Here is a 27183-nt window from a genome sequence, read left to right as displayed (position 1 = left end):
CTGTGTGCCCTGGAGAGAATATTAAATGTGTGCAAAAAAATACATGCTAAAATATTCATGAATATATTCGGAAGGTTTGTTGCTTAAACCCCCTTTGTCTGAAAATAGAACAGAAGAGACAAATAGACAAACGTGACATACAAAAGCGTGGAGAGAAATATACAATACCTATTAGTCGCAGTTGAGCACTTTGCTCTAGGTTATCCAAAGACCAATCTTAAAGCATGCCTGAACATCAGAGGAGAGACACCTTCCCATTATTGGAAGAACATGCTTTTTAATGAATGTCTTCCTTCCATCTTCAGGTCTTCATGACTGCATGATCTGTCCCAGTATTGTCTGCCTTTCTCCTCATCTTCAGAACTCCTGTCCCATTATCTCTTGAGGCAACCAGGCCTTAGTGAACACAGAGAACTGGGTCGACCTGGATGGCTTTGCCTCAGCTTGCCTGGCGTTGTGCAGCAGTGGACTGAGGAGACCCCTCAGGGCAGGCAGCTAGGTGGTGACAGTGGGTGCTAATCATGCCTGGTGCTACCGGGTAGCCTTAGTCAGAAGCATCAATGGGGAGCCCCACATAAACAGGAGGAGGGGCTCTCTGTCCTTATGGATCTCCCACTTGTGTTCTCCATCTCACTGGTTTCCACAGAGGAATGCAGTTCCTTCATCAAGAGCTTCCCCACCAGCCTTGACCATGGCATGTCTCACACACGAACCTCCTGGAATGTTACTCATCTTTACTATTTATTTCCTTCTTTCCTTCCCTCCTTCTTTTCCTCCTTCCCTCCTTTGACTTCCCTTCTTACTTCTTCTGTCCCTCTTTTCCTCCTCTGAAGAATCAAGTTCCTATCACTTCCAAACTTGGAACTGTATATGTGTAGTACATGCTGTTTCTTTTTTCAAATTATATTTTATTGATTATGCTATTACAGTTGTCCTGATTTCTTCCCCTTTGCTCCCCTCCACCCAGCACACCTATTCCCTCAGGCAATCCCTCCACCCTTGTTCATGTCCACAGGTTGGCTACTCTCTTTCGTACATGTACTTTACATACTCATAGCTATTCTGTAACTACCCATTTGTACTTCTTAATCCCCTCACCTCTCACCCATTCTCCCACACACCCCCTCCTTCTATTTGTTTATCTTTAACCTTTGGCATTTTAATTATGATGTGTCTTGGAGTGGGCTTCTTTGCATCCATCTTGTTTGGGACTCTGTGCTTCCTGGACTTGCATGTCTATTTCCTTCACCAAATTAGGGAAGTTTTCTTTCATTATTTTTTCAAATAGATTTCCAATTTCTTGTTCTTTCTCTTCTTCTGGTACCTCTATGAAGAGAATATTGGATTGCTTAAAGCTATGCCACAGGCTGCTAACACTACCCTCATTTTTTTGGATTCTCTTTTCTTCTTGTTGTTCTGATTGGTTGTTGTTTGCTTCCTTATGTTCCAAATCATCAATTTTATTCTTGGCTTCATCTACTCTACTGTTGTTTCCCTGTAAATCATTCTTTATTTCAGTTAGTGTATCCTTCACTTCTGACTGGATCTTTTTTATGCTGCTGAGGTCCTCACTAAGTTCCTTGAGCATCCTTATAACCAGTGTTTTGAACTCTGCACCTGAGAGATTGCTTATCTCTGTCTTTGTTTAGTTCTTTTTCTGGAGCTTCAATCTGTTCTTTCATTTGGGCCATGTTTATTTGTCTCATTTTGGCAGCTTCCCTGTGTTTGTTTCTATGTATTAGGAAGAGCTGCAATGACTCCCTGTCTTGGTAGTGTGACCTAATGTAGTAGGTGTCCTGTAGGGCCAGTGGCACAGCATCCCCTTTCACCCAAACTGGATACTCAAGGTGCGTCATATGTATGGGCTGCATATACCCTCTTCTTGTAGTTGAACCTTGGTTGCTGTTGGTAGGTCAATGGGAGGGATTTGTCCAGGCCAGTCAGCTGCAAGGATTGGCTGTGACCACTTACCACCAACCTCCCCTTCCATGGAGGATCAGCTATTCAGGGGCAGAGTGGTGGTGCTCATGATTTGACATGGCCTGTAGCTGTCTACTGGTTGTGCTGGTCCTGGGGTTTCCTGGGTAGTGCAGATCAAGATCAGCCCCCATCTGTGTTTTGCTTAGGGCCACCCTGTCTGAGTTATAAAGCAATCTGAGATGGCTTCTACTTGTGCTGGGCTTGGAGATTTCCAGGCAAAGCCAAGCTGTGAATCTAGTCTGCTAGTTTTGGGGCTGGGGCTCACTGAGGCCAGCTGCTGCTCATTTGAGAGGATTTGGGAAGCTGTGAAGCATTGGCCAAGAACAGCCAATCATACTGAAAAGCAGCTTGGGTGGGCAGGCAAGTTGGGTGGGGCGGAGTCTCTGGGGATCTCCAAGGTGGGTCAAATAGTATTAGCCAGGTTGATGGAATCTTAGATGCAGCACCAGGCTGCCTGCTCTGTGGGGGGAGGGCCCAGAAAAGGGATAAAGGCCTCTGTTCACCTTGATGCCAGACACCTCAGCCTCTCCCTGCATGCCACTGGTGCCCCTCAAGCTGCCTCCCCGACGCCAGATCCCAGATGGAACGAGTCTGAGTATGTGAGTCTGTGTGTGGTTTCTTTAAGAGGAACTGCTTGGGGTTCCAGAAATTTCTTCCACCAACTCAATCCCCACTGGATTTTGCAGCCAGAAGTTGTGGGGATTTATCTTTCTGCTACTGGAACCCCGGCCTGGGGGGCCTGGTGTGGAGCTGAGACTCCTTGCACCCAAGATATCCCTCCTGAATTTTTATCCACCAGTACCCGTGCCCCTCCTACCAGTCTGGATAGATGTGGTTTCTTTAATTTCATAGTTGTCAGACTCCCATTCAACTTGATTTCTGTCAGTTCTGAGTGATGGTTATTCTATATTTTAGTCATAATTTTGTTGTGGTTGTATGAAGAAGTGAGCCATGTCTGCCTGTCCCACCATCTTGACCAGTAGTACATGCTATTTCAACATTTATTAAATGGATTGGAAATTAAGCTGCAGTGAGGAGACTCAAAGTCTATTGTCTACTGAGATACAGCTCTTTGTAGGGGCTAATACCATGATGATGGTGTAAAAAGATGGCTGTGCTAACATAAAACCAAAGCTTTTTTAAATGCACTGACGTCAGATTTGGGACTGAGTGACCAAGGTGTGAGGGCAAGGCCACCCTCTGGGAGTGTGGACAAGAGTAGGGTTTTTCCCAAGGGGTATAGACTTTTTCCACTATGTCTCATCCTGGAAGGACAGTGTCAGGGTGGAAAATGAGAACTTGCGAGACAGAGCTTGGCTAAGGCCAGGTGCTAAGGCCTGGAACAGTTTCTGCATTGGACCGGGGGAGGCAAGCCACAACCCCGAGAGAAGTCTTAGTAGTAGTGACATTGCTGTGGGCTCAGTACACCCCATTTCCCTATCTTTTGTTCAGTTCTCACTTGAAGTTACTGTTCATATGTGGGAGGCTAGGGAGAGACCAGTGTCCATGCCTGTGGGGAAGGAGCATGGGGAGGACATGGTCCTGTCCCCTGAGGCCTGGGGTGGGGGTAGAAGCAGCTCCACCATGCTCAGCAAGGGCCTGGTCTCAGCAGGGCCTTGGGGAGCCAGTCAGTGGGTAGCAAGAAGACATAACCAAGGGGTTACAGATAAAAAACACAAGTGTGTCTGTCCTGAGCCATGAGAGGCAGGTGCCTGGACAAACTCTCCAATATAGCTGAGGGCCTTTGAGGGAACTAACTTACGTGATGTCATCAGGCACTGTGCCTCCATCATTTGTGGCCAATGTAGAGTTGAGCTTGGATAACAATAGCTCCAGCCTAAAGGAAGACAGAGCCTGATAGGTTGAATGGGGCCAAGGCCTTTAAGCTAGGCAGGGCAGGGCTCAGATCCAGGCCCACTGCTTTAAGTTAACAATGATTTCCTTAAATTATAAAGTGACTCTGAAAACCAGTGCATTATCAGGAACACAGGGATCAGTAACAAGTAAGAAGTCTGGTTAGGATTAACAAAAATAGAAGCAAAAAACACAGTGCCTCATGATCAAGATCAGTGATTTTCAGATTTTCAATGGGTGTGCCACAAGAATTTTTAAAACATGCAATCCCTGAGTATTTAGTCAGGGACACTGACTTCCTTTCCCTTAGATTGTCAAATAAAAAAAAAAAAATGACAACTGCCAATGCAACACTAGCCATCCAGTGTGAATGAATCAAAATTGTACCTGTTGTTTTTTTTTTTGTCAGATTGACAAAAAATATATTTTTGGGGGTGCAGAAGAACTTTAGTAATTAGTTTATGTGTGCCATAAGATGAAAAAGATTGAAAATCGCTGGTCTAGATGGTCAGGAATGTTAGGTTTTTTCTTTATATCTAAAATGGCAGCTGTAGGATGCTTGTCCCATCACCAGTCATACTGTTTCTCACAGTTTCTCACGCTGCTAACTCATGAATTTAGCATGAAAGATGGATTTTCCCTGCCATTTTGCCAGCATATTGTGCCATTTAAGCAAGTGGTTGGTTCCTATACTGACTGCTGGTCCCATTTCTAAGCCTCCAAGGGATGCAGGCCATATGGTATGGAAGATCTCCTACTTCAAAGGTCTGGCAGTGGTGTCCAAACTTTTGGCATCTCTGGGCCACACTGGTAGAAGAAGAATTGTCTTGGGCCACACATTAAATACATTATGACGTGTCATCACAAAAATATCTCATAGTGTTTTAAGTAAATTTACGATTTTGTGTTGGGCCACATTCATAGACATCCTGAGCCACGTGCAGCCTGTGGGCCACAAGTTGGACACCCCTGGTAGAAGGTGAGGCTAGACCCTGAACTCTGAAGCCTAGTGACGAAGACAGAATTTCAACATTATATAGTGCATGCTATGGCAGAAGTGTGGATAAGGTTTTATGGAAGTTATGGCAAAAGTATGGACAACATTGTATGGAAACAGCAGCAGGAAGCGAATGGGAGAGAGTGCTTCCTGGAGAAGATAGCACCTGAGCTGATCTTACAGGAAAAAATGAGAGTTGACCAAATGAAGGGGGCTGGGAAGTAGGGCATTTTATAGGTAAGGGGACATACTGAACCGAGATGCAGGGATGAAAGAATATAATATATGCAGGTATGCTGGAAACTACCAGAAGAATAATGTTGCTGGAGAATAAAATTCAAAGGAGGAAGTCAGGTTTGAGTGTTAAAAGGGAGTCAAGTCACATAAAGTCTTAAATTGTATGTGAAGGAGCTAGTAATTTTACCAGTGGGCAATGAGTAACTACCAAAGGATATTTCCCAGGGGAGGAACATGATCGGAATGAAATCTTAAATCTGAGGAGGGACATGCGGTCTGGACAGGGAGGCAATTGGAAATAAGGTAGAAGGAAGCCGCTGATGTAGGGATGGGGGTAGAGAGGAGGGGACTGACCTGACAATTATTTAGGAGCTAAAACAAGGGATGCATGATCGACAAAGTCACAGGAAGAAGTCTTAAAAGTAGAGGAGGACCAGAAGCGCACCTCCCCCCGCCCTGCCCAATTTTGCCTTTCTTGCCTAGAGTCAGTGAGTAAAAGTGCATTGTAAGGAGAATCCAAGGCAGAAGGACAAATCTTACTTTTCAAATTTGATAAAGGGGGCCCTAGAGCTTGGGACATTTGAACTAAAGAGAATAGCCCTTCCCATGTAGAAATCCAGAAACCCTGAGAGAAATTCTTGCTGCATCAGACAAGGGAAAATAAGATGTCCTTTTAAAAAAATTGATGTTTATGGCCAATAATCTGTAAGAATATGGGCTATATGATCACAGAAAGTAATTTTAGTCTTAAGTTATTTTTTAAGATATAAGCTCCATATATTTTATAGGCATAATATTTTATAGCAGAAGGAAGAATGAGTGAAAGAAAAGGAAAGAGAGAAGGCAGAAACTAAACCTGAGTCTGTTGTAGAATGAGGACTCTTCTACCTTTTCCCAGCCAACCCCACCTTAGTCCAGCCCTCTCCTAGATCCTGCTTTCCCTACTGGGGTGGAAAGTTGGTGGGCTGACTGGAAATAGTGTAGAGCATTCATCTGGTCACATTTTACCAGCAAGCACAGTTACTGTGCCTTAAAAGGTAAAGCTCACTGCTCTCCTCTTTGCTCTTGCACCCCACCTTCCTCCACACCCCTGAATTGCTAAGGTGACAGTGCCCCCAGAGGTCTTGTCTCCTTTCTTTTCTGTGTTTCTGTATGGCTGAGTGAACCCACCCTGGCTGTCTCTCTCCTGACAGACTCATGTGAAGCACACTGGCCTCATAGTTTAGATTTGGGGTGTGGGCATGGAGACAGGAGAGTGGAGGTTGTTCGTTTACGTTAACTTCAAGTCTAAGCCACATGCTAAAACAATTTTTTATCAGCATTTTAGTTTGGGCTCTTGCACAGCTATTAATAAACTAGCACCTTTGTTCCCATTCTGTTATTGTACTCTGTGCATATAACACTCTCAGGGTAGGGGGTGGGGATGGAGAGAATGGGGAAGAGTGATTGTTGAAAAAGAATATAACTATTCCTGGTGGTCCTGAAAAAAACCCACATCATAGCAGGCAAACTGGCACATCCATTCCTAATGATTATAAAAAAGAAACCTATCTACAGAAGGATGAAAACACTACTATGGAGACTTGATCTAGACCTAAGGTTTAGAGATTCAAATTTCCTTTCAAATCAGAGGCTGTGGCCTTTTCTGATGTATAAAACTTACTTATCATTTCTCCCTTTGGCCTATGAAGTCCCAGGTCATGTTCTATACAATTCTCTATTCTGACCTTGAAACTATTTTACTCAAAGGAATTATGCTAGGGGACCAATGTAATGTCCAATCTTAGCTATTTTATTAGGCACAAAGGTTAAAAAAGGTTATGATTTACTCAAATCCCTTGAGGGAGGGAGAGCAGTAAACAATATACAGATAAAAAGGAGCAGAAGCAAGTCCGTGCACTGAGTGCCTATTACGTGCAAGGCACGTGCTGTTATTTTATTTGTGTCATTTCCTTTAGTAAGAATTATTGGGAATGTGCTTTGCATGTCAGAAGACACCATAGGGATGTCAAGTGTCCTATTAGCCAAGAGCGGAGAAAGCGTGGATCCTGATGGGAAAGACTTCAGTTTACATCCCGGCTCTGTCTCCCACTGGCAACCTGACCCTGAGCCACTGCCTCGTCACTCTGGATAGCTGCATCCTCCTACGTAACCACTCAGTACAGAGTTGACTGCATCGATCGTGCTAGAGAGAATACGTGCAAAAGAACTTTAGAAACTAGAAACACAATGAAATGCTTTAGCATATGGAGTGTGTTATTTAGATCCTTTGTATGTGTGCTGTCAGGGGTCAGCCTTGTCCTTGGAGCTGGTGTCTGGTGAATGGGGCACATGGGGAAAGACCACACAGAACCACCATGTCTTCAGGGTCATAAGATGACTCCGTTCAGTGTTTTCAACTGTATATGAGCATTCTGGCCTTACCTGCCCCAGATTTTGCTAAGTCATTCCAGAGTTACATGCCTGCCAAGGAGGTGCCAGAGGAGCGTAACTTGCTACACTGCGCTTGTGAGTGTGAACTGCACTTCTCAGGTACGACAGGGCTGGCAGGACTATTATAATATTTGGTGTGATGTTGCCTTCTATTATCACCACCTTACCCTCTCCTCTTTTTCCAAACTGTTAGAACAGGAGAGGTGCTATATGGTTCATATGACTGGGCGGTATTTTAAATTGCTCTTCCTGATATTAGAGTCCTTTATACAAGGTTTGGTGGTACTGGGACCACCCACAACTTACCAGAAACTGGAATTTGTATTTGTTTGGGATTTTTCTCCCATCTGAAGACAAGAACTCCATCTTTTTGTTTTCAATAGATATTCAATAAATGTTGAATAAGTTTTTCTTAGTTGGACTTAAATCAGTTTACCACTCAGAGCTATCCAAAAGCTTACAAACTTAACACGCTGATACGAAAGTCACCAGTAGGTACTGACAGTGCTGAGTGTGGTGGGTAAGAGCAACAGAAGGCCGAAAACCGGTAGTTCTCATCCCAGTCAGCACATTAGAATCACCTAGGGGCTTTGAAAAAAACCACAATGCCTAGGCTTCCCCCAAGAGACTCTGGTTTAATTAGTCTAGGGAAAGCTCTAAAAATTGATATTGTTAATAATCCATCAATACTGAAGTCTTGCTTTTACTTCTAGTAGAGTTTTTCTTTCTTTTCTTTCTTTTCTTTCTTTTTTTTTTTATGACAATACATTTGAATCTCCTGGGAAACTTGAAAAAGTACTGATGCCTAGGTCCTACTCTCAGGGTGTTTTGTTTTGTTTTGTTTTTTAATCCTTGCTGGAGGATATGTTTATTGATTTTAAGGAAATTTGCAGGGAAAGAGAGCGAGCGAAACATCAATGTGAGAGAGAAACATTGACCAGTTGCCTCTCATATGCACCCCAACCAAGGATCAAATGCACAAGCTAGTTATGTGCCTTGCCTGGGAATCGAAACCGCAACATTATGGTGTTCAGGACGATGCTCCAACCAACTGATCCAACCTGGCCAGGGCTATTTGTTGATTTTTGTTGATAGCCATTCTGACATGTATGAGATGATGTCTCAATGTAATTTTGATTTGCATTGTCCTGATGATAGTGATGTGAAGCATTTTGTCCTATATCTTGGCCATTTGTGTGTCCTCTTTGAAGAAATGTCTGTTCAGACTCTCTACCCATTTTTTAATCAGATTGTGGGATTTTTTTTTTTTTTTTTGGTGAGGGGCACATTAAAGTTATATGAGTTACTTATATACTTTGGTCATTAACCCCTTAATAAATGTATCATTTGCAAACATCTTCGATTCAAAAGGTTGTCTTTTTGTTTTGCTGATGGTTTTCTTCACTGTGCAAGTACTTTTTAGTTGGATGTAGTTCCATTTTGGCTTTCTTTTCATTTTCTTTTTTTTGGTGGTGTTGTTGCCACCCTTGCCTGAGGAGACATATCCAAAAAGATATTGCTAAGAGCAATGTCAAAGAGTTTACTGCCTATGTTTTCTTCTAGGAGTTTTATGATTCATGTCTTATATTTCAGCTTGTAATCCATTTTTGAATCAATTTTTGTATGCGTTTCAAGAAAGTGGTTTAATTTTTTTTTTACTTGTATCTGTCCAGTTTTCCCAACACTATTTATTAAAGAGACCGTCTCTTCTCAGTTGTATATCATTGCCCACTTTGTTAGAGACTACTTTACTATATATGCAAGGATTTATTTCTGGGCTGTCTATTTTATTCCATTGATTTGTATAACCATTTTTATACCAGTACTATACTGTTATGATTATCGTGGCTTTGTAGTATAATTTTATATCAGCGATCATGATACCTCCCACTTTGTTCTTTCTCAAGATTTCTTTGTTTATTTGGGGTCTTGTTGTTCCATATAAATTTTAGAATTATTTGTTCTAGTTCTGAGAAGAATGCCACTGATATTTTAATGGGAAGTGCATTGAATCTGTATATTGTTTTAGGTAGAAAATACGTTTTAACAATATTAATCCTTTCAATTCATTAGGATGGTATATCCTTTTATTTCTTTGTATTTTCTTCAATTTATTTCTTCTGTTGCCAGTACTTTTCAGAGTACAGGTCTTTCTCTTATTTGGTTAGATTTATTCTTAGGTATTTTATACTTTTTGATGCAGCTATAAATAGTATTATTTACTTAATTTTTCCTTCTGATCTTTTGTTGTTTGTGTAAAGAAGCACAATAGATTTCTATATATTGTTTCTGTATCCTGCAACTTTATTGAATTCATATGTTAGTTCTAATAGTTTTTTGGTAGAGTCTTTAGGGTCTGCTACGTATAGTATTATGTCATTTTCAAATAAGGAGAGTTTGATTTCTTCCTTTTCAATTTAGGTGCATCTTATGTCTTTTTCTTGTATAATTGCTGTGGCTAGGACTTCCAATGCTATGAGATCTGTCCAGAAAGTATCCAGCCATGGACTACGAAAAAGAGACATTTATTGAAGAGGATACAAGATACAAGAAACATTGTACGTAGGACAATGATGCCTCAGTCCCCTTCAAAGTAGGCACCTTGGGAACTCACACAGTTCTTCCAGTTGCCATCAGCTGCCCTGCCATATTTTCCTGAATGTCACAGACAGTCTGAAATCTTCCCTTACAAAGGTGATTTTAGTTTTTGGAAAAGCCAGAAATTGCAGGCCACCAAATCTGGGCAGTAGAGTGTTTGAGTCACCTGGGTGATTTGATATTTCATCAAAAAACTCTGGACAAGATGTGATACATGAGTGGGTACGTTGTCATGATGAAGCTGCCAATCACCAGTTGCCCATAGCTGCAGGCTTCTGAATCCTCCAAATAGTTTCTGTGAAGGAATGTTCACGTTTAGCACAAAATTTGATGCAGATTTGTTGCTCTACTCTCCCAGTCATTTTTAATGTGATGGCCACACAGTACACATGCTCACTCAACAGCGTTTACTGCCCCCACTGACTAGTACAGTGGAGTCATCATTGTTCACACATGCACATTCCAGTCCACTCTCCTTGGCTGACAGGTTTCACTGATGATGTGCAAACCATCCTCGTTATATTAATAATGGTTGGACTTTTTCTGGACAGACTTATAGAATGGAAGTGGTGATAGTGGGCATCTTGTCTTGTTCCTGATCTTAGAGGAAAAGCTTTCAACTTTTCATCATTGTTGTGGATTTGTAATATATAGCCTTTATTATGTTCAGATATGTTTGTTCTATACTCACTTTGTTGAGAGTTTTTACCGTAAAAAACTGTTGAATTTTGTCAAATGCTTTTTCTGCATCTATTGAGATGATTATATGGTTTTAATCCTTGTTATTGTGACATATCACATTGATTGATTTATGGATATTGAACCACTCTTGTATCTCTGGAATAAATCCCATTTGGTCATGGTGTATATAGTCCTTTCAATGTACTATTGAATCCAGTTTGCTAATATTTTGTGGAGAATTTTTGCATCTGTGTTTATCAAGGATATCAGTTGTCCTGTACATTTTTTTTTTTTTGGTAATTTCTTTATGTGGTTTTGGTATCAGGGTAATGCTGGCTCTATAGAATGAGTTTGGAAGTGTTCCTTCATCATGGATGGAACTGGAGAGCATTATGCTAAGTGAAATAAGCCAGGTGGTAAAAGACAAATACCAGATGATCTCACCTATAAGTGGAACCTAATCAACAAAACAAACAAGCAAGCAAAATATAACCAGAGGCAGTGAAATAAAGAACAAACTTTTCCATTTTCTCAGTAGTCAGATAGGGGTGGGGAGGTGGGAGAATGGAGGAAAGAAAGGGAAGGGTCATCAAGGAACATGTATAAAGGACCCATGGATAAAGCCAAAGAAGGGAAAGGTTGAGGGTGGGAGGTGGAGGTGGGTGGGGTAGGGAAAAGTGGTGGTGGGAAAATGGAGACAACTGTACTTGAACAATAAAAAAAATAAGAGGAAAAAATATTTTGAAATAGTTTAAGATGGACAGGTATTAATTCTTTGAATATTTGGTAGAATTTACCTGTGAAAGTCTCTGATCCTGGAATTTTATTTATTGCGAGTTTTTTGTTTGTTTGTTTTTATTACAACTTCAATATCATTACTAGTAATTAGTTCTGCTTAGATTTTGTAGTTCTTCTTGATGCTAGTTTAATCTGGGAAGTTTATATACTTCTAAATATTTATTCATTTATTCTTGGTTTTCAAATTTGTTGTCATATAATTGTCCATAGTATTCTTTAATGATTCTTTGTATTTCTGGAGTGTCAGTTGTAACTTCTCTTTCATTTATGATTTTATTTTTGGAGGCCTCTCTTTTTTTTTCATGATGATTTTGACTAGTTTTGTCAATTTTGTTTCTTTTTGCAAAGAACAAGCTCTTAGTGTTATACATCTTTTCCAGTTTTAAACAATTTCTATTTTCTTTATTTCTGCTCTGATCTTGACTATTTCCTTCCTTTGGTTTACTTTGGGTTTTATTTGTTCTTTTTTATTTTTCTAGTGTATTTAGATGTAGAGTTATATTATTTAGGATTTTTCTTTTTTTCTTGAGGAAGGCCTGTATAGCTATGAACTTCCACCTTAGAACTGCTTTTGCTGCATTCCATACGTTTTGAAAGTTATATTTTAAGATAGTTTTTTTTATTTTCTGTTTGATGTCTTCTCTGACCCACTGGTTGTTTCCTAGCATGTTTAGCTTCCATGTATTTGTGCTTTTTCCAATTTTCTTCATGTAGTTGATTTCTAATTTCAGAACTCTGAAATTTGTTGAGAATTGTTTTATGGACTGATATAGAGTAAATTGTTAATATTCTATCCACTTTTAAATAATGTACATAATGCACTTGTTGGGTATCACGTTCTGTACTGTCCATTAAACTAAGTCTGTTGATCATGTTGTCCAAGTCTGCTGCCACATCTTTACTGATTTTTTTTGTTGCTTTTGCCATCAGTTACTCCTATATTTATTACAGATTTTTTTCTTTCTTCTGGTAGCTCTGTCAATTTTTAATTTATGAAAGCACATATAAATTTCAAACTGTTGCAACTTTCTAGTTAATGGAGAGTTTTATTGTTATGAAAACTCCCTCTTTATCTTTAGTATTTTTTTTCTTTTTACTTTAGGTCTATTTGGTATGATAGTAAGATAGTTAACTAATTCTCTTTTGGTGAGAATTTACCTGGTATGTCATTTTCCATTTTTTTACTTTTAACCATTTTATTTAACATATATTATAGATGTTCATCTTGTAAGTAGCATATGGTTAGCTTTTTAAAATTCATTCTGATATTTTTATTTGGAACATTTATTCATTTATATTTAATACAATTTCCAATATATTTATTTATCATTGTATTTCAGGCTTTCTATTTGAACTCCTCTTATGACCTTCTTTCCATTACTTATTTTTATTTTATTCAAATTTTCCTCACTGCTATTTTGGAGTTGTGTTCTATTCTTTAGAGGCTGGGAGATCACAGTATACCTATGCAATGTATCAGAGGCTAAAGTTAGTTACTTTATCTTCTGCCAAGATAAGAAAAAAATGTAGAAGAATTAAACTGCTTTTTTAACCACTCCCCAACTTATGTGCTATTGCTGTAAAGTGTTCCAATTTAGTGTTCTTAAAAAAAATAAGCCATTAGTAAATGTATTAGTATTACCTAGTTACTATTACATTAGGTATTAGAGCAGGTAAATCCTGGAACTTTGGTGCTTGTACTGTGAAAGCTTGTTTCACACAAAGGGAACTGCTTGTTCCAGTTTAAAGGGAGGTATTTGTTTGGGGGAAACAATCCATGTGGTCATTCAGGGATCCACTCTCCTTTTATCCCATGGTTCCACCCTCCTTTTAATTTTTGGATCTGTCTGCATTAAGTCAACTAATGGGAAAAGAGACCACGGGAAAAGGTATACCCATTTTCTTACCACTTCATTCCAGAAGTAACTTACTCATATCACTTTTGCTCAAACACTAGTGACCAAACTGCGGTAACATACCCATATTTAATTGCACTTCACTCAGGTTATCTCATGATGAAATGGTGAAAACAATGGTAACTGCCTTTCAGCATTCTGCAAGCACAATACTCAGTGTAGGGCTGCGTGTTTAGTGAGTTCTCTCCACGTACCAAGTACTGCACTAAGCACATAGTTTAATCTTCACAACAAATTATAATATAGGAGCTAATTCATCTTCATCTTCATCATCAGACAACACAACAAAGCTTCAGGTGGAGTGAGTCTTCTATTTGGAAACTGTCCTGTAGCTACTTCGCTCCCATGATGATCTCTTCCTAACAGCGGAATCCTCCAAAGTTAAGTACCTACAGGAAGCCTGCCTCTTCTGAGTCCTCCTGTGCTTACTTATGATCTTCTCCTAGATTCCTGTCAAAATCAAGCCATTTGCACTTGTACAAACAACCTTGCATGGTTCTGTTGGTTCCACGTGGATTAATGTTGTTTTCACAATTAAATGTAACTTCCTTGATGACATGTACTACATCCTACACCTAATTTATCATTCCTAAAGCTGAAGGCTGAGAACACTGCACACAGCAGGGTCCTGATGCCTGTTGTTGATAATGCCTGAGACTCTTTTTTTTTATACTTTGCAGTTCTTTACACAGTGCTGAACACATAATGGATACTCCATAAATTGTGTTGATTAATGTATATCTTTATATGGAGGATTTGAAAAATGTTCAGGAGGATGCAAATAGAATGGATTAGAGTTCCATTTAACTAATCACCATATTTTTCAGACTATAAGACACACCGGACCATAAGACGCACCCAAGTTGTAGAGGAGGAAAATAGGAAAAAAACCCCTGCTCCACCGTCACCCCCCCCCACCCAGTGAGCCAGATAAGCTACATTCAGACTATAAGATGCACCCCCATTTTCCTCCCAAATTTAGGGGGGAAAGCGCATCTTATAGTCTGAAAAAATACGGTATATGAATTTGGATTTTAATTCCCTGGACTTTATGTTAGAATGTATCAAATCAGGTCTCTAAACTCAAAATCATAAGTCTCTTTTGACTCTAAATTTCCATAATTTTGTGGAATTGGGGATGACACATGTATTAAGTTTTTACATAATTAATTCACTTAATCCTCACAACAAACCTAGGTGGTAAATAATTATTATCTCAGTTTCCAGATGAAGAAACTAGGGTTCAGAGAGGCTAGATTTCTTGCCTAAGGTCACACAGTTACCAAGTGGAAGAACTGGGATTCATACCTGGGTCCCATAGAAACTAAAGCACACATTCTCCCTACTTTACCACTCAGTCTCCTAAAAACCTCTGCCTTAGCAGTAATGGAGATTTTTATCAGACTTCCTTTTAACTGCTTTTCCTCTAAATGCACTGTCTCACGCTTAACCTCAGCACAGAAAATCCTTAGGCTGTTAGATCCGAAGTCAGCCTGGCAGCCCTTCCTCACAAGGTGCATGTTTGGCTCACTTTAGTTTGTCATTCATTAAGCCTGGAGGAATGGAAGGAGAGACATCTTTGACTTTGCAGGAGCCAGAAGAACAAAGTTAGTGCCCAAACTCACTGTAAGCACTTGGGTTTCATTTGAGTTTGAGATTTTGGCAAAGGTTCAGAGCTTTCCATTTTCTCTGAAGCCATTGCCCATTCCTGTCAGGAGATCAGTAAATTTTGAAAGAGATTCCAGAGCTGACGGATGAGTCACAGACATCCAGACTCCATAGAGCCTTGCTTGCACAAATGAAATGACTAGATAAGACCCTGCAGCTTCTTTGTGTTACATGGACGTTTGCCATCAAACACGATGTAGAACTGGGTTCTTCATGCCAGTGGATGAGAGGACATAAGTTGTAAAAAGCACCCTTTGAGGAGTGTCCAGAGGGTGTCCTGAGATATTGATCTGACTGTAAGATATTGTCAGGTGCCACAGAAACATCAGGGGCACGTCAGGCACAGCTCAGGGTAGTGGGCAAGGACGTGGGACTTGGAATTGGCTGACCTGGGGTTGAATCCTCACTGCCATCCATTCATGAACTGGACCAAGTTACTTAACCTCTCTAAGATTGAGTTTCCTCATCTGTGATTTAGGGATAATATCGGTAGGATGGACTATTGTGAAAACAAAATAAATGTGTATGAGGTTAGCATCATTCCTGGTACACAATAGGCATAACATAAATTGTAGAATTTTTTTAAACATTCAAAAGCACATAAGCACCCCTATGTTCATGGCAGCATTATTTACAATCACCAAGACATAGAAGCAGCCCAAGTGTCCATCGGTAGATGAGCGGATAAAACAACTATGGGGCATTTACATAACGGAATACTACTTGGCTATAAAAAAAAAAAGGAGAAGAAAAATTTACCCTTTGAGAGAGTATAAATGGACCTGGAGAATGTTATGCTAAGTGAAATAAGCCAGTCAGAGAAAGACAAATAACATGTGATATCACTCATATGTGGAATCTAATGAACTGAACTAAAAAGGAAAATGAGGACAGACTCACAGATGCAGAGCAGGATAGCAGCTGGGTGAGGATGGTTAGGAGGTAGAGGGATGGAGCAAAAAGGGATAAGGACTCATGGACATGGACCACAGTGTGGTGATTGTGGAGGGACGGGAGTAGTAAGGGGACTAAATGGTAATGGAAGAAAAATAAAGATTAAGTCAAAAAATAAAAATAAAAGGAAAAAAGATCAGGTTTGCAAAGCCTTAGAGACTGTGTGGTTTGCCATCTTCTCGGATAGCTGAGAGGACTGAGGCCCAGAGAAGGGAAACAAACAGCCACTTCATTTAACCAGTGACACATAAAATATCCCTCCCCTGTTTCTTGACTGAACTAGCTGGAGAACCGTTCTAGCTTCTTTTCTTCACTGGTTCATCTGGCCGAGATGAACGGAGGGCAGGAGGGTAAGAAGAACAGGACAGCTCTGAGGGTCTTTGAGCTACTGGGGGTCTAGTCAGGCTGGGCTGGGTGAGACCAAGTGTTGAGTGCAGTTTATAGGACTCCAGCTTATGACTTCATACTCTTTATTTGTCATTGTTTGATCCCCGTAGAAAATGGGGCTGTAAAAATTCTCTGAGAGGATGCTGGGAGAGAGAAAGCCCCTTTCTGGTGGGTCCCTGTCCTTTAGAAGTCTGGCCAGGACCTGCAGGTGGCTGACATTTTCAACCTTGGGCAGAGCTGAGAAGCAAGTTGTATTTGCACTGGGGGAAATTGGCTTCAGTTGTCAAAACTTCATAGAAAACTGTCCTAAAGTTTCACCGAAGTATCATAGGAAACGCCGTGTAAATCCAAATTCTAGAAAATAATAATAATGATAATAATAATAAGAAGAAATTTCACAGGTTGGGTTGGTTGTCAGACTTCTCCTCACAGCCAGGGGAAACAGCAGAGTTCATGGTTTAAAGAACCAGCTCTTTGCCACCAGGTTTGACTACAGAGAAGTTTCCATGGAGCAATTCTGTCTCCATGAAGGATGCTCAGGCTGGTATCCCCTTACCTAAATCCAGTGACAGGGTTGCCAGATAACTTCAAGAGAAGGACGGAGCCCTTTATCAAAACCTATCAGTCTAAACATCGTTCCCATGAAATACAAGAAATGAGGTGATCATACGCATTACAACTTGTTTTTTAGATTAGATTTAAGTGGTTTCATTGATATATCTGTATTATGTGTGGGTGCATCACATATATCAGTTAAGTGTTATGTCTGTATTGTCTACCACAATGTTCACATCAATATTGGTTAATTATTCATTCAGTAAATATGTATTAAGGGCTTCCTGTATGCCAGGCACTGTTTTATTCAATCTGTTTCCCTCTTCGTTTTATAATCATGACCCTAAAACTTCTTCCAAGGCACCAATTGACAGAGAAATTGAGAAAAAATATTAAATTCATTTTAAATAAATTCAGTAGAGTCTCTGTTGAAAGTGAATATTTCCATTTATCAAGATATGTTCCTTCAAGTGATAAGAACATTATGTCCAAAGCACACTCCTCCTCAGAGAGAGAAATCAAAGGGGACTATGTCCAAGGGAGCAGCGACCAGATCTCTAATGATTAGCCAAAATTGAGTCTTTAGTCATGAAACAGTGATTTTTCAAAAGGAAATCAGGTCTCCAGAAACTTGAGGCTCCTATGAATTCATTTATTGCTTTTAAGGGGACTTGATCAACTAAATGAACAGGTAAATAGTTCTGTAATGGAACTAAAACTTGTACACTGAACTATGTATCAGCCATAAAAACAAGAATTTCTGTGCTTGATTAAATGTCAAGGCTTTCTTTAAGAACAGAATTCTTTACCTTAAAAGGACTCTGTGTGACAAAAGATAGATAGATAAACGTTAGATAAAGGATACTACCAGTTTGTCACACCGTGGACTTTAAAAATACATGTTAATAATAATATTTATGGAGCATTTATTATGTGCCATGGACTGTGCCAAGTTCCTTGAATTCATTACTTCCTTTAGTCTTCGTATCACAATGAAATAGATATTATTCTTATTCCTTTTTAACAGATGAGGGAAGTAAGGATATGGAAGGTAGGTGACTTGCCCACAGCCACATGGCTGGTCAGGCGATAAAGCCTAGAGGTCTGTCTGCAGAACGCGCCCTCTCCAGAAACTCAGGTGGAGCAGAGGAATTTCAGCCTTGGAGACAGAAAACACCTGGGGTTAGAATGCCAACTCCACCACTTTCGAGCTGCATGACCTTGGGCTACACTCTGTATTCAGCACTGCTGTGTTGTAGAGTGCTTGGCTGGTAGACAGAACTATATTGATTAGGAATTATGCTAACTGAGTCACCGCGTGGTGCGGCATCAAGATACCTATATTAACTCATCAGTAAGGCCAGGGATGCGCTGGTAAATGTGTAACCACAGGCCCTGCAGGGGAAAGGATCAGTGTTTGCTGATTTCTGTGGTGTAATTACTCCCCCGTGGCTGATTTTGGTGTAATGTAACTGAATGCTGAGTTGCAAAGAGATACAATCAACTCTTCCAAGCTGACACAAGCCAGCTCTAGCACACTACTAAGACTCATTTTCATACTCACCCCCACGTATCTTCGTGCTTAGTTCAGGTCTTAAGAATGAATGAGAACATCTGGACATCAGGCAAGTCACAGCATGATCTCCATACAATTTACTTATATCCCCACAAGGCTATTTGTCACAGCATTGCTCAAAATAACAAAAAATTATATACAATTTGGTGACAACAAGTAGGAGATTGACAGATTCTACAGTACAGTACTGAAATGCTCAAGACATGTACCAGAGTGCTGCCAAGTTCAGATCAATGAGTAAAGCTGTATTTTTAGTGCAGTGGAGGGACATACTATCATGGAGTCATTCAGCAGGCGGAGTGTCGTATTGGATGGGCATGTGCGATAGGGATAGAAAGGTGCAGCAGTTCAGAGGTGGGAGGGGCATAATGCCAAGCCGATGCCAAAGAAAGATTTAGTGTTTACTATAAAATAGGACAACTTGGCCTATTGGCAATATAAAAGAGTGTTATCATGGCAATTAATAATGTTACTCAGATGGTTACACAGTGACGAACGGTGACCAAATGAATATGCAAAGCTCTTAGCACAGTGTCTGGTACATACATTGGCTGTACTTATTATTGTGATAAATTATAGCATCACATGTGATAGCATAATGGTCACTGGATTTTTAAAAATGTGTATTGACATGAAAAGCTTCACAATATATTTCAAAGTGAAAAAAAATTTGATCCAATTCTTGTAAATTATATGTGCTCAATTTTGGTAATGGAAAAATATTTGAAATATCGTAAGTGGTTCTTTATAGATGGCCTGATTTGGGGTATTTTTAATTTCTTTGTTGTGCTTATGAAGATCTTCAATTTTTTTCTCCAGTAAATATTTATCATTTTCTTATTCAAAAGACATTTTTAATTAAAAAAGTAAACACAGAACTATATAACTATTTCTTTCCTTGTTGTCCTAGGAGAAAGATCAACACCTGTTTATGTGGTCCAATGCTGGACAGCTAAGTGTTCTCTTTGTTAGGTTTGTTGAATGGTAGATTGGTTAATAACTAGTCAGAGTGTCTGGGTATTATTTTGAGCCCTCTGCCACTCCGTAAACCTGTATGACTACCAATCAGAGCAGGCCCAGAGAATAGAAAATGAAGCTAGCAAAAATAAGGAAAATGTAAGGAATTGCCTCATTTCCTTCTTTCAGATTTTACCATTACACTGTATCTTTATATTTAAAGCAGATTTCTCTAGGTCACATTTACCTGGACTTTTATCCGGTGTGGCAATCTTCATCTTCAGGCAGAATGTTTAGCGTATTGACATTTAATAAAATTATTAGTGTGATTAGGTTTAAATCTACTGTCTTGCTGGTCCTTTTCTACTTTTCCCATATGTTCTTTGTTCCTTTTTTCTTTTCCAACCTTATTTGGACTAATTGGGTTGTTTAACAATTCTACATTATTTCCGCTATACACACATCTCTTTGCTATTTTTATTTGATTGGTTGCTCTAGGGTTTACAATAGGCACTTTTAACTTATTACAACCTACTTTGTACTCATTATAGCTGATGCAGAAGTCTTATATCCTCTTTAGAGGATAACTAGTATATAATAATTATATTAGAATTAATGAGTAAGACATGTCTATTAAACAAAAATACAATCGGTGGATCTTTATGTGAGATAGAGTATGGCCCTCTTTCAGTGCAGCAGTATCTGAGTAGGTTTTATGCACAATTTATTGTAAGACATTTCCTCCTTTTCCTCTTGTCCTATGGTTCCGGAGAAGCAGCACGATGTACAATAATAGAAAGCTTATGCTTTGGAGTCAGGCTACTGATTTCTATAGTATGACTTAGGTAAATTACTTAAAATGCATGAGCCTCATCTATAAAAAGGAGGCAATAATATCCATTCTTCAGGAACTTTATGAAGGTTAAATGTCATCAAGATGTGTAAATGCTTTGCTAATATAGAGCCCATGCTAGTGAATAGTAGTAGGAAGATTTATACATCTTGTTTTTAGTAAGTTTTATTAGCTTCCTCTGGTCAAATTTATCTTGAAGTCAAAATGAATTTTTATTTCTCTTAATTTCACTCCCCCTCCACTTTCCCACCCCCAGAAAGGCAGGCTTCAAATCCTGGCTCTGACAATTACTATATGAAATTGAGTAAGTCACAGATTTTCAAACCTTTGCTTCCTCCTTCATGTAATGGAGATCTTTTCCTTCATGAAGTGGAGATATTTTTGTCACAACTTTTTCAAAAAGTGATTGTGAGAATGAGTAGAACTCTCAAATTTGTGAGATCCTACCTAGCAATAATGGGTAGTAGGTCATTACCACAGGAGGGGTGCCGGCAGTAAGTGCTAAAACATTTCAGGAAAGAGAAAAGTTTGTGGATCCAAAGGACAAGAAAAAGCTTCCACCTCAGTGAAGGGAAACACCACCAGGGTCAAAAAGATGGGTAAGAATCAAATGAGCGAAAGGGAAGGGGTGGGGAGAGCAGCCCGAGACCCACAGCACAGGGTCAGGTGAGCAGTGCAGAGGCTGGCGTGTTTATACCCAGAACAGAGAACCCACCAGTGCAGCCGGCGTGTGGTCTTCTTGGGGAAGACAGGGCCAGAGAGGAATGCCAAAGTCTTGTTCCTCAGTGAGGCATAGAAACATTTTTCTGTGAGTTAAAGTGTAATGGGAAGGGAGTAGGACAGAGAGGGATTAGACACTACATGAGGAAAACAGTGTTAAATTTAGTCAGACCCCATAGCTGGCCATTCCACTAAATTAACATCTAGCCAAATGACTGCCATTCTATTAAACTGACAACTAGCAACCTGCAAACATGTTTTTGTGTTGTAATCTTTCAAGAATATGGCAAAACATTTTTATGTAACCCTCTTTATTTGGAGTAGTCAACAAAATATGCATGCTTTATATAATAAGAGGATGTTATGCAGAAAACAGTATGTCTCTAGACAATTATTGTTTCACTTCATTGGAAACATTACGTAAGTGCCACACACTCTTTCAGGGTCGAATATGGAACCTGGACCAGAAGACACTTGCCTTCCCAGGCTGCTTTCCCATGAACTGCCAACACCGGATATGGATGGCTCCGGATATGGAACAGGGTTTGGGCTTCGATTAAAGACAATCTGCAGCCTTTCTCTTCACTTTTTCCTCTTTGTGGATTTTTTTTTGTCCCATTCTTTATTGACTAGTTTCCTCTTCATAAGGGAAAATGTGGTAGCAAAGTTTTGCAGGTGAAGTAAAAGTTATTTTTAGCCTTTTTTTATAAGCTACTGGGGAAAATTGCATTTCATTTACCACATGTCATAATGGCTGTAGATGGAATGGAAAACTATTAGACCTGAGGAACTTGAAGATCCAGGCCGGTAATATAAATTTTGTCAATTCAAAAAAACTCAAGGACAGTACTCGCCAGAATCATTATTTTACTTAAACTTATAACTAGTTCGACTAAATTGACAGGCTTGAATTTAGTTGAAATTCAATCCAGTTTTGAAAAACACTCAGACAGGCTGATGGAATTAACTAGTTATTTGACTAAATTGACTCGCAGTGTGAAATGACTAGTCAGTTTAATCAAAATGTTCCGACTGATTACGCATGCAGATGTTAAAGTAGACAGTTGAACACTCTTTCCTGGCTATTCTTTATTAAACAAAATGACAAATGTAGAGACTTTTAAATATAATACGAATAGCAGATTACAAAAAATGAGCCAGAAAGCAAGCAGTTTCTGCCCTGGGATTAGCACTCAGTAATTTCACTCGCAGAGTCTGGATCTTCTAAACATATTTGCCAGACTCCTGGTTAAATTAATGTCTCAGCCTGGGCCTTCCTGATGACCCCTTTGACGTTTCTTGTTATTCTCTGGGCAGCCAAAATATTTTGAGGATCTGTTCTATAAACATCCTTATACTTTACTCATAATGCATACAAAGACTATATTTTTCAATTTGGGGGAGGGGTGTAGAAACAGGAGATCAGATCATTTGCGATGCGTCCTAACAATAGGCCAAAATATTTTCTGCCTGGGGTGTATAATTTCCAAATTTTTGTGCCACAAGAGAAAAAAAGGAGGGAGGGAAGGAGGAAAAAAGAAAAGTAGTTCACTGCATATTTGAGGAAAATATTGTATATTATATCATTGTAAAATATTGTAATCAACATCATATAAAATGAGTAGGAAATCGAACCAAATTAAAGTATAAAACAAAACTATTGCTTAGCATAATCCTTTCTCCCCCTTTTTTTGGCAGTTTTATTAAGATGCTATAATGCTTCTTTTTAAAGGAAAAGACACATTTTTAAAGATACAGGGTATGTTCAGTAGCATGCCAGACTCTAGAAGTAGGAGTTCTGAATGCTGAGCCTGAATGTTACTGTCTTTTGGGAAATGAGTTTAGTAAATGATTCCTTCTTATTTTGGAGAAAGAGAAAAGTTAACAGTTTGAAGACTTCTTAACAGTGCAACTCCCTCTGAAGAGCCTTTGAGGTGAGTGAAATGAATCAGAAACATATGGACTACATTTTGCTTTGAGTGCCTCAGGGCTCAGAGTGTTGGGCTAAGTACATTTTAGGTTTTTCCCAGTACAGAATTGAAAAAATACTATTGCCTGAAGCACTTTTCCAAACCCAACTTTTACTAGGATTCAGCTCAGGGAACATCTTGCCCCTCTTCCATTAGAAATGCAAATGAGCCCAAGGTACCCGTCTTTTTTCAGAACGCTGTCAGGGAATGCATGCTTGATCTATAGGCAGGAGCTGCATAGGTGGCATCACTTATGCGAAAAGAGAGACAAGGTTTTCGACTCTCCAGATACGATGAGTCATAAAATTCAACTACTAGGATCTTCTCCCTGTGTGCTGAAACATTGTTTATGTCCTGTCCAAATGCCTCTGCCCCTGAGCAAAGGCAATTCACAACGGTGTAGTTACTCCCATGTGACTGAGGGCTTTAGGTTGTCTCCTGTGTAGGCCACTGGAAAAGGTCAGCCCACACTGGAAGCCTCTGCGGAAGAAGAGAGACTAGCACTTTTGCTAAAATGGATACAGGACACATGTTCCCGGCCCACTGCAAAGGCAGTGATGATGTTGGGGCTAGGTGTCAGCTGGCTGACCTGTGATTCAAACAATGAAGATAAAATTAATGTTAGGTATTTCCTTTGTATGGATAATCTACTTTTGATAAGTTTTATGACCTCATTCTTAGATATTCTGATTTAATTTTTCGGAATAGGGTATGGATATTTAGCGTCCAAGAAAGAACACGTATACCGGGAAATGTTTTCAAGAGTATTGTGGATAGCATTCTTCCTGTAATTAGAAACACAAACTTGAAAACAGCCCAAATGTTCCTAAGCAGTGAGATGGAAAAATAACTGCACCCTTGTCATAAAGTGGAAATTCTCTACAGCAGTACGTTGGACTGTGGACACAAGTTAGGAACATACAAACATGGCAACATCTGAGATACATGTGGGGTGGACACTCCCTCTGCAAGGATCACTCCTCAAGTCCCTGAAGACCAGACGCAGCCGCCAGCGCTGCCGCTCCCATCACCAAGGTCGTTGTTTTCCATCCTTGGGGTGAGAGTGTCTGACTGGCAAAACGGGCCCCTGACTGTGAGGCAGCCTGGTAAAGAAAATCTCTGTTACTTTCCAATTCTCTAGTGGCAGGGAGGTTAGGGTCTTGATTAGGAGGTAGGACATTTTCAAAATAGAGGGAGAAAAATTGGATGCTGTGCCTCTGAAAAGAATACCAGACATTATTACATAGACTCCAAGAGAAAGACATGAGATACAGGAAGGAGGAGGGAACCAGATAACCAGTAAACTCATTGTTAAGTCTTATATATGAATTACACATATATGTGTATATATATATACATACATAAACATAGAATTGCTAGATCAAATGGTACATGCCTTTCTAGTTTTGATAGATATTACCAAAATTGCTCTTTGAAAACCTTGTACTATTTATATCCCACCGATAATGAACGAACATGTTCCTTCATGTCTTTACCAGCAAATGTATTATCAAACTTTTCAACATGGCCAATCGGATGGGTGAAAAATGCCACTTGTTAATTTTAATTTGCATTTTTAAAAATCAGTCAGCTAATTTAATTATTAGTTGAAACTTCTATGTTTAATAACCATTTATATTTGTTTTTCTGTATGTTCTCGTTTTGCTCATTCTTATAATGCATGACCATTTTTATTATTTTTGTATTGTGGTAAAATATACATAACATACAATTTACCATTTTAACCATTTTTAAGTGTATAATTCAGTGGCATTAGACACTTTCACATTGTTATGCAAAAATCACTATAATCAAGCTCCAGAAACCTTTTGTTATCCCAAACTAAGACTTTGTACCCCATACAATAACTCCCTGCTTTTTTATTAATTTTATGATCTATTTACATAGTAATATCATTTTTGATTTGCCATTTAAATCCTCACAATAATCCTGTGTGGGAGGCAATTGCTTTTATGAGTCACTCTAGTTAGACTTTACCCTCAGCACTCGACTAAAACTGCTCGAAGTTCATCGATGACCTCCATATCATGAAATCCAATCATCAATTTCAGTTCTCATCTTACTTGCCAGATCAGCAGAATTTGGCACAAATGATCACTTCTTTCAGTAAACTTTTTTCCACTTGGATTCCAGGATGCCGCAACCTTGTGGTTTTTCTTTAATCTCATTTACTGCTCCATCTCATTCGCCTTTGTCCAGTCTTCTAAACTCTGGAGAGCCTTAAGTCTTAGTATTTGCATTACTTCTCTTCCTCATCTTTATTCACTTCTTTAGTGATCTCTTCCAGCCTAATGCTATCATCTATATGCTAATGACTATGAAATTTATGACCCCACCCCAGATCTCCACCCTGAACTTCACACATGTATATTCTTCAATGTTTCCACACACAATTTCAATAAGTATGACAAACCTAACATTCAAAATTAAATGCCCGGATTACAGCTTTTGATAACAGTAGAATTACTTGGTTGTACTATGCTTCCTACAAATAGCAATTTAAACATCTGGACAAAATATTTTAAAAGCACTTTTGAAAGCACCGTAGAGCAAACAAATGTAGGAACCATGGGGAAGCGGGCCTTTGAAAGATGGGAATTACATGTGGTAGCATGCGCTTGTTTGTGCCCATTTGTTTCAGGGCACTCACTCCCTGGTCCATAGCTAGTCACAGACTGTTGAACTGAGGTACCAGTTCACAGAGTTTTGGACCAGCAGAGTGACTTGAACAATAAAGGTAGGAGTTGGGGGGAAAGTACCAGAAGGGAGGGAGCTACCGAGGGGTCAAATACCAATAATATAAACATAACTTTTCCAATGACTGAGTAATCAGTGAATTGTGAATATTCTGGGGATATTCCAGTCTTAGATATGTTGTTGATAAACTCCAACTTTGTCTGAAAATGTTTTTGGTTCATCTTCATTTTTTAAAGATAGTTTTCCTGGGTATATGAATGTAGGCAGTTAGTTTTCCTCAGAATTTTCACTGTATTTTGATGTCCATGTTGCTATAAGGAATCTGATGTGAGTCCAATTGTTTTTATTTTGAAGGTAATCCTTTATTAAAAATTGCTTTTGATGTTTTTACTTCTCTTTTTTATTCTATAATTTTATTTATAGATGCAGACTTATTTTCTGTTTCAGATTTGCTGTGGTTCCTGAATCTGAGAATTTGTGACTTGAATCATTCTGGAAAAAATTACCTTTCAAATATTATCCTCTTCCACTTTTTCTAGTATTTTCTTCTGGAGCTTTAGATAAATGTTTTTTTTTATATTTTATATTTTAATTTTCCATGTTTCTTTAAACATGTTTCTTTTCATGTTTCCATGATTCTATCACCTTTTCATCTATTCCTGTAATTGCTTCAGTGTGCAGTATAGTATAAGTAACTTCCTTAAAGCTATTTTCTGGTTTACTAATTGTCCCTTTAACTCCATCTGTTCTGCTCTTTAATTAATCCACTGAGTTTTTAATTTTAAGAGTTATAAAGCTTGCCCTGGACAGTGTGGCTTAGTTGGTTAGAGCACTGTCCTGTAACCGTAAAGGTTGTGTATTCAATTCCCAGCCAGGACACATACATACCTAGGTTGTGGGTTCAATCCCCAGTCTGGGGCATATGATCCTTGGTCCAGGCACATATGGGAGGCAACCAGTAGATGCTTCTCTCTCACATCGATGTTTCTCTCTCTCCCTTCCTCTCTCTCTAAAAGCAATGAAAAAATATATATCCTTTGATGACGATAAAAAAGAAAATGTCCTTGGGTGACAATTTTAAAAAAAGAGTTATGAAACTTTTTACTCCTAGATGTCTATTTGTTTGGTATTTTTCAAGATGTCCTTGTATTTTTTTTCACAATGTGTTATTTCTTGATCATATTTTCAATTTCCTGTTTCATTACTTTGCACATTTTAAAATATAAATTGAATGTTCTTTTTCTGACAATTCCTCCCAGAAGTCCATGAGAGCCTAAAGCTTTTGTTTGTAGTTTTGTCAACTCTCATTCATTTTGATTTGATTCTTAGAG

This window comes from Desmodus rotundus, chromosome 7, assembly GCF_022682495.2.
Source record: "Desmodus rotundus isolate HL8 chromosome 7, HLdesRot8A.1, whole genome shotgun sequence".
Lineage (NCBI taxonomy): Eukaryota > Metazoa > Chordata > Mammalia > Chiroptera > Phyllostomidae > Desmodus > Desmodus rotundus.
The sequence above is the reverse complement of the archived record's forward strand: the minus strand, read 5'-3'. Positions refer to the sequence as shown.